The following is a 12,562-nucleotide window of genomic DNA, read 5'->3' as shown; positions in this document are numbered from 1 at the left end:
CTTTATCCTTTGTGTTCTGTTCCATTCAATATCACATATTAGGTTTGCTGCCACCTCACTCTTCAATAGAAACTCTTCAGGCATCAGTTTTCCCAACAACTACGGTTCATATTTTAATGAGGAATTAAATATTTTAAATAGATTTACATAAACTTATTTCTAGTTAGTTAACACTAATGAAGTTTATTTTTTTCTTTACAATTACTGTAAATTAATATATACTGTGAATTAATACATGCCTATATAAGTGGAAACACTAAGCTCATTATTTTTAAATAGTCACAATTCTGTACAATACCATATTTCAATATATTTAGAGATAACTAAAAATAGAATGAGAATTAAATATTTCACATGAAATATCAGTGATCTGAGTACCTCTTTGGCTGGAGATAGTGTTGAGTCTTCTTTATTAATTGGTGGTTCCACTCATTGTTGGTGCGACTTTCCCATCAAATATGAATGTTATGGGAGCCTGTAATTTTCTCTCAGTTCAATATGTTTAGATAAATGGAAGTTCACAAAAATCTTATTTGAAGGGAAATATGAAAACCCTTTCAACAAGTTTAAGTAAAAGTTGAGTTTGTTACAATCCAGAAAATCAGAGCCAAATGTTTAATTACTGATGCTCACCAGCTATTAATCACAGATGCTGGCATTCAGAAAGGGCCCATTCCTGTCAGCAAGCTCACCAACCTTTAAGATTTTTCATTACACTCAAGTCTCCTTGTCTCTTGGCATTAACTCAATAGATCCTAGTCTTTCAACTGATTGTGTCATAAAGACTAGTTGCTAAATTATTGCATGATATACTTGGGCTTTAGCAATAACTCATTTCATTAGAAAATGAGATGAAAGGGCACATAGTTTAAAAGAGAAATATCATTTGAGATTTCTTCTCTTTGTTCTTTTCTTTCTTTCTCTTTTTCATTTGTGTAATATTCCAATAACCCAGAGCTACTGAGACACCATTATATCTAAGTTATTTTTCTCCATGTTTCCTGTACATCACCCTTCATACCAAGTCCCAGGACATATTTTTGAACTAATTTTGATAAGGTGTTTTTTTTAATTATTTTTTAAATTCCTTTTTATTTTTTCCAGTTTTATTGCAAAATAATTGAAATATATCACAGTATAAATTCAAGATGTACAGTATAATGCTCTGATTTACATATATTGTGAAATAATTACCATAATAGGTTCAACTAACATACATCATCTCATATACATACAATAAAAAGAAAACATTATTTTCCTTGTGATGAGAACTTCTAGGATCTATTCTCTTAACAACTTTCCTATATATCATATAGCATGGTTAACTCTAGTCATTGTGCTGTATGTTACAACCCTAGCACTTACTTATCTTATAACTGGAAGTTTGTACCTTTTGACCACATAAGGTGATTTTTTAGAAATGAAAAAGTAGCGGTGTTCAAATGAAGGAAATATTCAGAAGACATATCAGTTTATAAAGATAGTTTGATTTTACTTTGATCATCTGACCTCTCCAACAAATATTTGTGATTCCCTGCAAGAATTCTAATTCAGTTGGCCTGTCACCACTCACTCTTAAATACGTTATCTGCAAACCGTACTGCTATAGACACTGGAACACTGCCCATTCCCTGTGGTTCCTCTTCAAAAAAAAAAAAAAAAAAAACCTATCTATCTCCCACTCTGGGAAATGCAATCTTTTATTCTATACAGGTTCTAATTCTTTTTTTTTTTCAGCAACATTTTTGGGGTTAAAAAAAAATGGAATGATTACCAGAAGAACCAGAAGTAGTACAAAAAAACCCAACCACTCAAGTAATAGAAGTTCACTTTCTTGTGCAATTTTTCCACTCCAGTTGCTTCATTATTTCTAGCATTTATTCCTCCCTGAGATTTTGCTGAAATGTTTGCCCCCAGCCTTGCTAAATATGGATTATTGTCCTTCTGCATAATACCCGACTTTGTGAATGAAATTTACACTCTCCCCCTCTTTACTATAGTTTCTTTGGTTTCTTAATGCAATGGTGATTAATTTGCATTCTTTCCTGTTAGAGTTTTACACTTTTCCTCCCTACTCATGTACACATTTTTAAAGTATTTATATTTATATAATCTTAATTAAAGTAGAAAGCTTATTGAGGTGGCAATGGTCCATTACCTACTACTGAATGATGGAAAGAATGAGGAGGGCATGCCTTTATGAAACATTGGGAAGCCTTTACTATAAACCAGCCACTAAATTAGGCATCTGCACAGACAGTATCTCATTTAATCCTAATGTCACAAATACAGGAGCAGGCATCATTACACATATGTGGTAATTTCAGAGAAGTTAAATACTTTGTCCAGGATCAAAGTAATAAATAGGTAAACTGAAGATTTGAGCCCAGTCTTCCGATTAAATCCTATGCTCTTATATTGAATAACTGGACCTCTTAGTACCCAAAGTAGTTCCAAGCAGATAAAGCTTATTCATTACATTTCAAAGACTTTCACTGAGTCCATATCAAAAGCTTCTCCTACCATAAGAACCTCAGAATGCCTTGGTTTAATGTCTGTAAGATTTAAAGTAAGAGTAACTATGGCACCAGACACTTTCAGTTACTACATTCCCATATTAGCATCATCCAAGTACCCTTCTGAGCAAATCAAGCTTCATAAAAATGACATTGTAGTTACACTTGCTTGGTTGTTGAACAGCAGTTAAAGTATAATTAGTGCCACTTAATGGAAAGCATTCCTGAAGTGCATATAGTTATTAATCAAACTCCAGTATAAAGCTGGCTACAGTAGTAATGAGTGCAATTATGGGCTGATGAACTGTTAAACTTGAAAACTGACCCTAACCGGATTTTCTTTCTTCAGAAAGTAATAAAACTCAAAGGGCTGAAAATCACTTTATTTCTCTGGGTTCTCTTGCCTCAGAAACAACCTAGGAGATATTTTCTCATGCTCCATGTTTTATAATTTCATGCATACTGAAGCTTGTAGAGTGGTGTGAGGATTGGAAAATGTGACCCTAAAGATAGGGTCAACTCTAATCTGAACCTGACAAGATTTGATCCAGTCCAGACTCGTTACCTACCAGACAATGCGGAATTTTATCCAGCTATTTTGCAGAGTTTCACACACATCAAAATTAAACATAAAAAAATGTCCATTGAGCCTGAATTAGCCAGCAGGCAAATTCAAGTTCAGGATAAAATATTCGTTCCTTTAAAAATATTTGACAGGATCCCAGCAGAATTTTGTAAGATGAGAGTCCCAAGTTGGTCTTCTCTAAATCTTGCAATGGCTATTTTACAAACCTTTAATGGCATCTGCATTTCTTAGTATCAGAAAGCGTGTTTAGAGTTTATATAATACTTGACATGTTTAAAGAATCGTTTATTACCTTGCTTTATAGCTCCACAAATCTTTCTACTTAAGCTCCCTTATAAATGAAATAGCCTTGCTTTTCCCCAGTAATGATTAGAATATCTTCTCACTCTTAAGGCTTCCTAAACATTTTTTGCAGATGCATGGGATGGCTGTCTCATGTCATTTGATCACTGAAGAGGAAAGTTCCTGCTCTGAGCCATGGGCTTGCATTTTATATATACTGTCGGAATTGGCGATTTTATCAAGTTAATAAATACTAATAAGGAGAATTAGGACAGATTTGCTAAATCTGGCATCCCAGAGCTATGTTCAGTAGTTGACAGATGTGAACTGGATTTGAAACACATTAAAAACACAGAAGGGGAGGGAACAAAGAGAAAAGAGAATTAGAGCCTAAAAGTAACTGCACAATCTATTGAAAATGGGAATGAAAAAAATCCCCTGAAATTGAAGAATTGTAGAAGAGGAGCCTTGAGAGTTCTATTATTGTTACTCCCACTCATAGATAAAGAATTAAGCCAACTTCTTTAACATGCACTCACACAGCCTTTTGTGATTTGGCACCAACCTCAAGTTCCAGTCCTTTCTCCCACATCAAGCAAATGCATATTACTGGATTGATAAATGTGCCTTAAGTTATGCTTTCCTTGCCTCATTATCACACATTATCATAAATGTCTTTTCAGCAACATTCTTGAATTTGGTGCATACCTGTGATCTTGAAGATTCTGCACAGGGAGGGAGTATGGTTAGGGAAGAAAAGTACAGAACCACCGGTGAGAGAATTCAGCTCAATTTCCCTGATTCAGTCTCCTTTTAACAACTCTTACCATGCCTAAGCATAATCAACAATTCCAGATGCATTCACCAATAATTTTCTCTATCCAGTCAGCCCAAATGGGCACCATTTCCTTACTGCATAAAGAAATAGATGAAAAGCCTTTTAAAGATAAAAATATTAGCTGAATTACCACTATCACATGTAGTTATTTTTCTGTGATGTTTCAAAATATGATGTTTTCCACTTTATGTATTGAGTTAGTTTGACTCTGAAAGTTATTCTTAGACAAAAACCTTCGTTTCATTTAAGGCACATTCATTTCGTATGCTCAATAATCGTACATAAGTGATGTAGTTAGGAGAATATACTCTGAAAACAAAAAGGTCTATTATGGTTTTATATGTCTGCCCTTTCAGTCATCAAATGGCTCTAAAACCTATCTGTATATTCTTTATAATCAAATCTTAAACAACTAAGATAGTATCATCACTTTCCAATTGCACATTTATTATTTGTATACATTTTTAACAATTTTAATAAATTTTTAATTGGAGTGTTTTCTAAAAGTTGTAATAATTGCTTCATTCAAAAAAATCAAGTTATATGTGAAGGCCATTAGAAATCCCACCTTTTTGCAGACCTCATTGAATCTTTACTTATTCCAACAGTAGAATGTCCTCAAAGTACTCAATGGAAGATCCATGTAGCTAGGGTTTTTGTGTTTTTTTTAATCTGAAGTAACACATTGTGCCAAATAAATACATTTTGCTAATGGAGATACTGTCTTCAAAAATGTAGTTAGTATTTTTATTGTCCCCTGAGTAACACACGCTTATGCTTAACTTCCCAAAAACTTTGTTGACTAGATGAAGTAATTTGCCTCTTCATTACATTAGAGGTGTAGTAAAATGAAACTGCTATAGATTACACAGAAACATGAGATTGCTTAGGATGAAAAATAAAGCCCGAAATAACTGTTCAGTTGATCTGAATGTTTGAGGTTTCCAGTCAGTGGTGATTCTTATTTCTCATACAACAACCTTACTTTTAGATACTTAACTTAATATTTTTCCAATATTTCCTACTAGTTTTAAATAACTGTTCTAGCCTCCCAAGCCGGAGTCTTGTCAAGTGAACACAAGATGAACAACTTTTACAGCTTTCTTTTAAACTATAAAAATGGAAGAACAGTGGTAGAAATGTGTGAAAGAGAAAGTGACAGTATAACATTCACCAAATTTTAAGTATCCAGAAAAATAACTATAAATACTGAGAGAAAGAGGGACTTCCCTGGTGGCGCAGTGGTTAAGAATCCGCCTGCCAATGCAGGACGTGGGTTCAAGCCCTGGTCCGGGAAGATCCCACATGCCACGGAGAAACTAAGCCTGTGCGCCACAACTACTGAGCCTGAGCTCTAGAGCCTGAGAGCCACAACTACTGAGCCTGCGTGCCACAACTACTGAAGCCCACACGCCTAGAGTCCGTGCTCTCCAACAAGAGAAGCCACCGCAATGAAAAGCCCACGTGCCACAACGAAGAGTAATTCCCGCTCACCACAACTAGAGAAAGCCCACGTGCAGCAACAAAGACCCAATGCAGCCAAAATTAGATAAATTAAATAAATAAATTTATTTTAAAAGAAGAAAAGAAAATGAGATCATTGTACTTCATTGCGTGAGGTAAATCCAAGACAACACATTCATTTGCCTTCCCACAAAGGATCCTCTCATAGTCTTTACTAAGCCTGATAAGAAAGGAAGAGGTGAACTGAGCTTACTCCTTTTCTAACTGTATTAAAAAGTCAGCACATGTTATTCACATAAATTAAAAGTATGATAAGAAATTTGTGTCTACACTAAAAGGATTAATCATTTCACCTACTCCTAAAACTAAAACAATGTATGTATTTGGTTGGCCAAAATGTTTGTTTGTTGTTTTCCTTAAGATGGCTCTAGTAGCACTTTGTTGTCTTTAACTTCATTCGGAAGTTGCATTTGAAACAATTTTGTTAGATTGTTTGTGCAGCTGTCATATCAGCGTGCATTTAAAAAAAGACACCAAAATTGGTGAATTTTTGTGTAACCATTTTAATATTGAAGATAGAAGAAAAAGACCAACATTTTCAGCATATTCTGCTTTATTATTTCAAGAAAGGTTAAAACACAACCAAAATGCAAAAAAAGATTTGTGCGGTGTATGGAGAAGGTGCTGTGACTGATCAAGCATGTCAAAAGTGGTTTGTGACGCAAGAGGGAAGAGATATGGGAACATATGTATATGTGTAACTGATTCACTTTGTTATAAAGCAGAAACTAATACACCATTGTAAAGCAATTATACCCCAATAAAGATGTTAAAAAAAAAAAAAAACTGGTTTGCGAAGTTTCATGTTGGAAATTTCTCTCTGGACGATGCTCCACCATCGGGTAGATCAGTTGAAGTTGATAGCGATCAAATCGAGACATTAACTGAGAACAGTCAACGTTATACCACGCGGGAGATAGCTGACATACTCAAAATATCCAAATCAAGCATTGATAATCATTTGCTTGGTTATGATTAATCGCTTTGGTGTTTGGGTTCCACGTAAGTTAAGCGAAAAAAACTTTCTTGACCATATTTCCGCATCCGATTCTCATTAAACGTAATGAAAACGTTCCATTTTTAAAACATTGTGACGGGTGATGAAAAGTGGATACTGTACAATAATGTGGAATGGAAGAGATCGTGGGGCAAGCGAATTGAACCACCAACAACCACACCAAAGGCCGGTCTTCATCCAAAGAAGGTGATGTTGTATATATGGTGGGATTGGAAGGGAGTCATCTATTGAGTTCCTTCCAGAAAACCAAACAATTAATTCCAACAAGTACTGCTCCCAATTAGACCAACTGAAAGCAGCACTCGACGAAAAGTGTCCAGAATTAGTCAACAGAAAATGCATAATCTTCCATCAGAATAATGCAAGACAGCATGTTTCTTTGATGAACAAACAAAAACTGTTACAGCTTGGCTGGGAAGTTCTGATTCATCCCCTCGTACTCACCAGACATTGCGCTTTCGGATTTCCATTTGTTCTGGTCTTTACAAAATTCTCTTAATGAAGAAAATTTCAATTCCCTGAAAGACTGTAAAAGGAACCTGGAACAGTTCTTTGCTCAAAAAGATAAAATGTTTTGGGAAGATGGAATTATGAAGTTGCCTGAAAAATAGCAGAAGGTAGTAGAACAAAAGGGTGAATACGTTGTTCAATAAAGTTCTTGGTGAAAATGAAAATGTGTCTTTCATTTTTACTTAAAAACCAAAGGCCAACCCAACTTGTGTATAGGTGTGTATGTGTGTTATATTCACTTTTCCACCTGTAAATATTTATTGCATTTAACTACCGCAAAAATTAAATCATATTCTACTGCAGAACTAAGGTGTGATTCTATACCAGGAGTTTGAGAAGATCCATCTCAGAAATACTTTGAAATGAAGACCTTACAAAAAATGGACAGAGCCTTTATAATAGTCCCTATTAAGGGTTCCAATTTTGTAAACGCTCTTTCATTTTCTTCAGGTAGAAGAGGAGGGGTACTTGTAGATCAAATTAACCCATCAGTCCAGAGCCCAAACCATTATTAGAGTCAGTTGTAATTCCTAGAATCACTTTAACTGAACGGATAGTATGAGAAAGTATCCAAAGAATCATGTGACCCAACCTCTTTATTTGTACAGAAGAAAATAGAGAGAGAAAGAGAATAATTAACAGGAAATGTCCTAAGTCTGCTCCTGGTTATTGCCAAAGTAGGGGGTAGAAACCATGTCTTCTGGAGACTTCTGAGTATTTTCTACCATTTTAGAAAATAGTATTTAAATTACATAATGTGCTCTTTGCCGTTGAAGGGTTCTTTGTGGGATCCCTTTAAGGAACAAACTACTGCATTTAAAACCCAGTTTGATATATACACTTTCTACTTTCACAAGAGGAATATGATCTGGGCAGTATGGTCAAGGGTAATAGCTTGAGGATTGAAAGAATCAAGATTTCACCCTGACTTTGCCAGTAAATAACTTGGACTTGATCTTCAGTGTGACTTGGCCTCAGTTTTCTTGGATGCAAAATTAGATTGCATTCATATCCACTGTTAGATTGCATTCATATCCAGTCCAGTATGATTTATGTCATTGTTTATCTAAATTTTCAGTCCCTATTTCCTAAAGATAAAACTCTAACTAAAACTAACTCAATCAAAATGTAAAAGTGTATTTGTTAAACTTACATTGAGAATTTTTACATAAAGACCACAATTATTCTAATCATTATGATACTTTTGTATTTTCAAACAGGATAATTTTTATAGCAGTAAAATTTATCTTTTTCAAAAATTTTGATGACATTTCTATGAAACATGGGGACGTTTTCCTCTAATAAAATGTCCACAGACACACACAAAAATTACTCTTAAATGTTTAGTCTTTACACCTTAGAAAGAATGTAAATACTGAAATACCCTCTTAAATACAAGTTTGCAATGCAACAATCCCAATTTCTACAAACTCCTTGCTTATCTTTAAAATATTTTAGATTGTTCACAGTTTAAGCATTATCTCATTAGACTTACAATAACACCTAAATTTTCCATTTCCATGAAGATCGTATGAAATAATTCTTTTTGAATGTCTTAGGAGGGAATACTTTTTTAAATGACTTAAAGGTTTTTGTTTGTTGTTTCTTTGTTTTGTTTACTCAGATTTGTTTGGTTAGGTTTTTTTGGCTTTTTTTTTTCCTATTAATGTAGGCATTTTATGGAAGATTTGTATGTCACATTTCCATATCATTTAGTTTATATAAAATGATCTTGACTTTTCTACTTGTCTCATGGAAAACAAGCCACAAGCATTTCTTCATTTTTTTAGCTTCAAAATAATTGCCTGAGATGCTTATAAAGATATATTCTGGATAGCTAATGTTGCAGGTTGTCTGATCAATGAAAGCCCTGTTGAGTTGTAAATACACCAGTGCTGTGAGAATCAGATTAAATCATTTGTTCTTTAGTCATGTTTCAAATTTTCATTGTTCCAATCAATTCAGGAAGTTGTTGCCATCTGATATAAGCCAAATTCTCTTGAACTATGCTTTTAAAGTTTTTTAACTATTACACCACCAGCTAAGAATATTTTGTCCATTTTAACTTTTGCAGGTTTGAATTTTGGATAATTTATTTCAGTTTTCATATATAAAAAAAGGAATTGCACTACAGAATATACTTTTTCAAGCTAAGCATGCACTTCACAGTAATTCCAGTGCAGATATGTAGCAAAATTGCTACTCTGTAATTTACTTTTCCTAAATATAAAAAAAACAAACTTTTTTACATTTTCTTCTGTTATGTGAATGCCAGTCTTCTTTAGGGAAAACTTGTTGTTTAATGTCCTTCCTATTTTTAATCAGACAGTGGCTCTGTGCTTTAATTGTGCCGCATTATGGCATGTAGTACTCAGACAGAAAGACTCCCATCTCACTGATTGGAGTCACACAGGTAGATGTGATTCAAGTCCTTTTATGTCAGTTCAGGTTAAAATACATCACCTCTGCTACTATAGTTCTTTTAATCAAAGTCTGCCAGTCATGCTTATATGTATTAACAAAAATGATGAATTTTGGGTTTAAAAATAGATGATTATTTTTAGTTTTTACCAAAAATATTATTTTATCATTGTTTGTATTCATGTTTATTTACAGAAATTTTTCAAAAGAAAAATATAAATATATATAATGTAAAATATTTATAAAAGTAAATTTTGTCTAGAAAATTTTATTGTTTACTGTTTTCTATATAATTATGTCAACACAGGTAAATTGTAAAAGCAATACTGTGTTTGGCATATCTATCAGTTGCCAATCACTAATATTTAGTAACTATCTACTATGCTTCCTGCATAGTAATCATTGTTGATAGGTAATGGTTAATTAAAAGACCAATCTTAATCTTTATAGGATTACAGAAATTACATTAGTTTTACAAATTAGAGATTGATTATACTCACTTTTATTTACTCCAAATTAGATTATTTTAGACTGGTTAAACTGGTAGAAAAAGGCTTTTAACATAAAGCAACAAGAAACAATATGGCAGGAGGGGGGAACTTAGTAATCAAGAGATAGAAGTTTATTATTAACTTTCTAGCTAATAAATATTACATTGATTTATCAGAGAAAATAATTCTATAATAATGGAAGAAAATCCTGAGCTTAGAAGGGACCAAAACTAAATAAGTTCCAATGAGGTATTTCTTGGATACCTAGCAAAGTTTCTTATGAACCATTCACACCCCAGGAACAGCAATGCCCTGGTAAGCCCAACTTCTGTTATATTGTGCCATCAATTAGTCCAACATATCTCAGGCATTTCTAAGTAAGCAAAGAACACCATTGTGTTTTATTTCACTTTTTGAGGTTTTCTCACCAAGAGTTATCATTTTCATTTTGCCTTTCATGTTTTCTCAACCTACTTCTGTGTTAAATTCTATTATTTTTAAAAAATCATATTAATAATAGCATGACCCAAGAAACTAATTTGTGTCCTCAGAACAAAGTGAGATAATGTAAACATTATCAGTGGAAGAGGAAAGAAACATACTGTAAAATTAAATTTCTAATTCTTGTTTTTGAAATTTTATTTTTTACAATATAAAAACCATCAGTCAAGAAGATATCACTAACTTAAACTTTTAGTCCTATTTGAAGGCTGCCAAAAATGCAAAAATGTTGACATCCAAAGTTATAATATGTTTCATACCACATCACTCAGATAAGTTTTGGGAAGCAGCCTCCTCACACTACCCACTCCCTTTCTTCTATGTCTCATCCTACTTTAATTTTCCAGTTTGGCATTTATTGAGTCATTGTCTACCAAGATAACAGAGATGGCATTGAAATGATTTTGAGGAATTGGCTAAAGGAGTAAAGGATAAATGAATTTTAAATTGGGCTGGAGACTCTAATATATATATATATATGTATGTATTTTTAAAATTTTCTTCTTTGCTGATCACCACTGCTGCTCAAGTTGAATATTGTGGCTCTGTTAAAAAAAAAAAAATCTGCTAACCCCTTACTTCTTCTGCCAATTACTTTTTTATGTATACTTGTAATTAAACCCATTCTGGAATTCATATCAACCTTCCAGCACAGCGATCAATACTAAATTGTAACAAAGGGAAAGAGAAGATCTCTGTTGTTAGTAGATTTTTGCCTGTACTTGTACAAATAAGATTAGAAGCAGCATGTAAAGTGAGCTGTGAGTACATGACACTTTCCCAATAACTGTTTTTCATTATTTTGAAGTGTGCATGAAACTCCTGCCACTCTGGGTCCTCTCAGTCTCTCCCACATGTCACTGAGGATTCAGCTTTGCTTCATCTTCAACCCTCTGACACAAAACAAAGACTCCTTGGCACCCGCCGTCCTAACCAACTCAAAGATCACTGTATTCCAAAAAAACACAGATTTCTGGGAACAAAATAACCGCTTTCCAATATGAATAGTTAAAATATGAATTCACAGACATAATTATAATTTTTAAGTCATAAAACAAGACACACTACCAACTTCCTTAAAACTTGAATTCAGAAATCAATACAGATAGACAGATGTCCATAAAATAAAACTGTCTTGTAATACATGAAAAATATCTCCTTCCTTTCATTATATTTTTGTTTTCTGAGAACATTTCATGTCACCAAGTATTTATGTTATTTGGGGAAAAAATAGTATTCACTGAAGGTATTCTAATGTCCTGAATTTTCAGAAAGAAAATGTCTGGTAGCATACTCAAGATAGATTTATTCCCCTTAACATTTCAAAAAAAAAAAAGCAGAAAGTACAATAAAGTAGCTTCACTTTCCAAATAACAGCTGTGTTAAAATACCAACTATGGTTATAGCATAATGCATGAGGTCAGTACTCACTTTACAGTTATTATCAGAATGCATAGCTCACAATTCAAAAAGTTCTTACTATCTATATTACATTATCTTGGGTTAAGAGCATAATGTCAGCTCCCTGAACTTTCCATTTCATTGCTTTTGTTGGTTTTCATAAGGTTAACCCTTAGAGGTAGGGGTGCTTACATCTTGAATTACAAAAATTTATGCTCTTTCCTCAGTACCTGAAATTTATATTCATCAGCATTAAAGGATGTTAGATGTATAAATCTCTATGGATCAAGATAAGAACATACACCCAAAAGGGATTCTAAGTGTACTCTTTATATTTACTACTAATGTCCTTGTTACCATGGCTGTGTGATTTGAGTTCATATGCATACATATTAGAAAGGTAAAATATTAGAGCTCACATTTCTCTCATTGCTCTTGAAACAAGACAAAAGAAAAAAATTAAATGAGAGATAT

This window comes from Phocoena sinus, chromosome 3 (genome assembly GCF_008692025.1).
Source record: "Phocoena sinus isolate mPhoSin1 chromosome 3, mPhoSin1.pri, whole genome shotgun sequence".
In the NCBI taxonomy this organism is placed as follows: Eukaryota; Metazoa; Chordata; class Mammalia; order Artiodactyla; family Phocoenidae; genus Phocoena; species Phocoena sinus.
Note: the sequence above shows the minus strand (reverse complement) of the source record.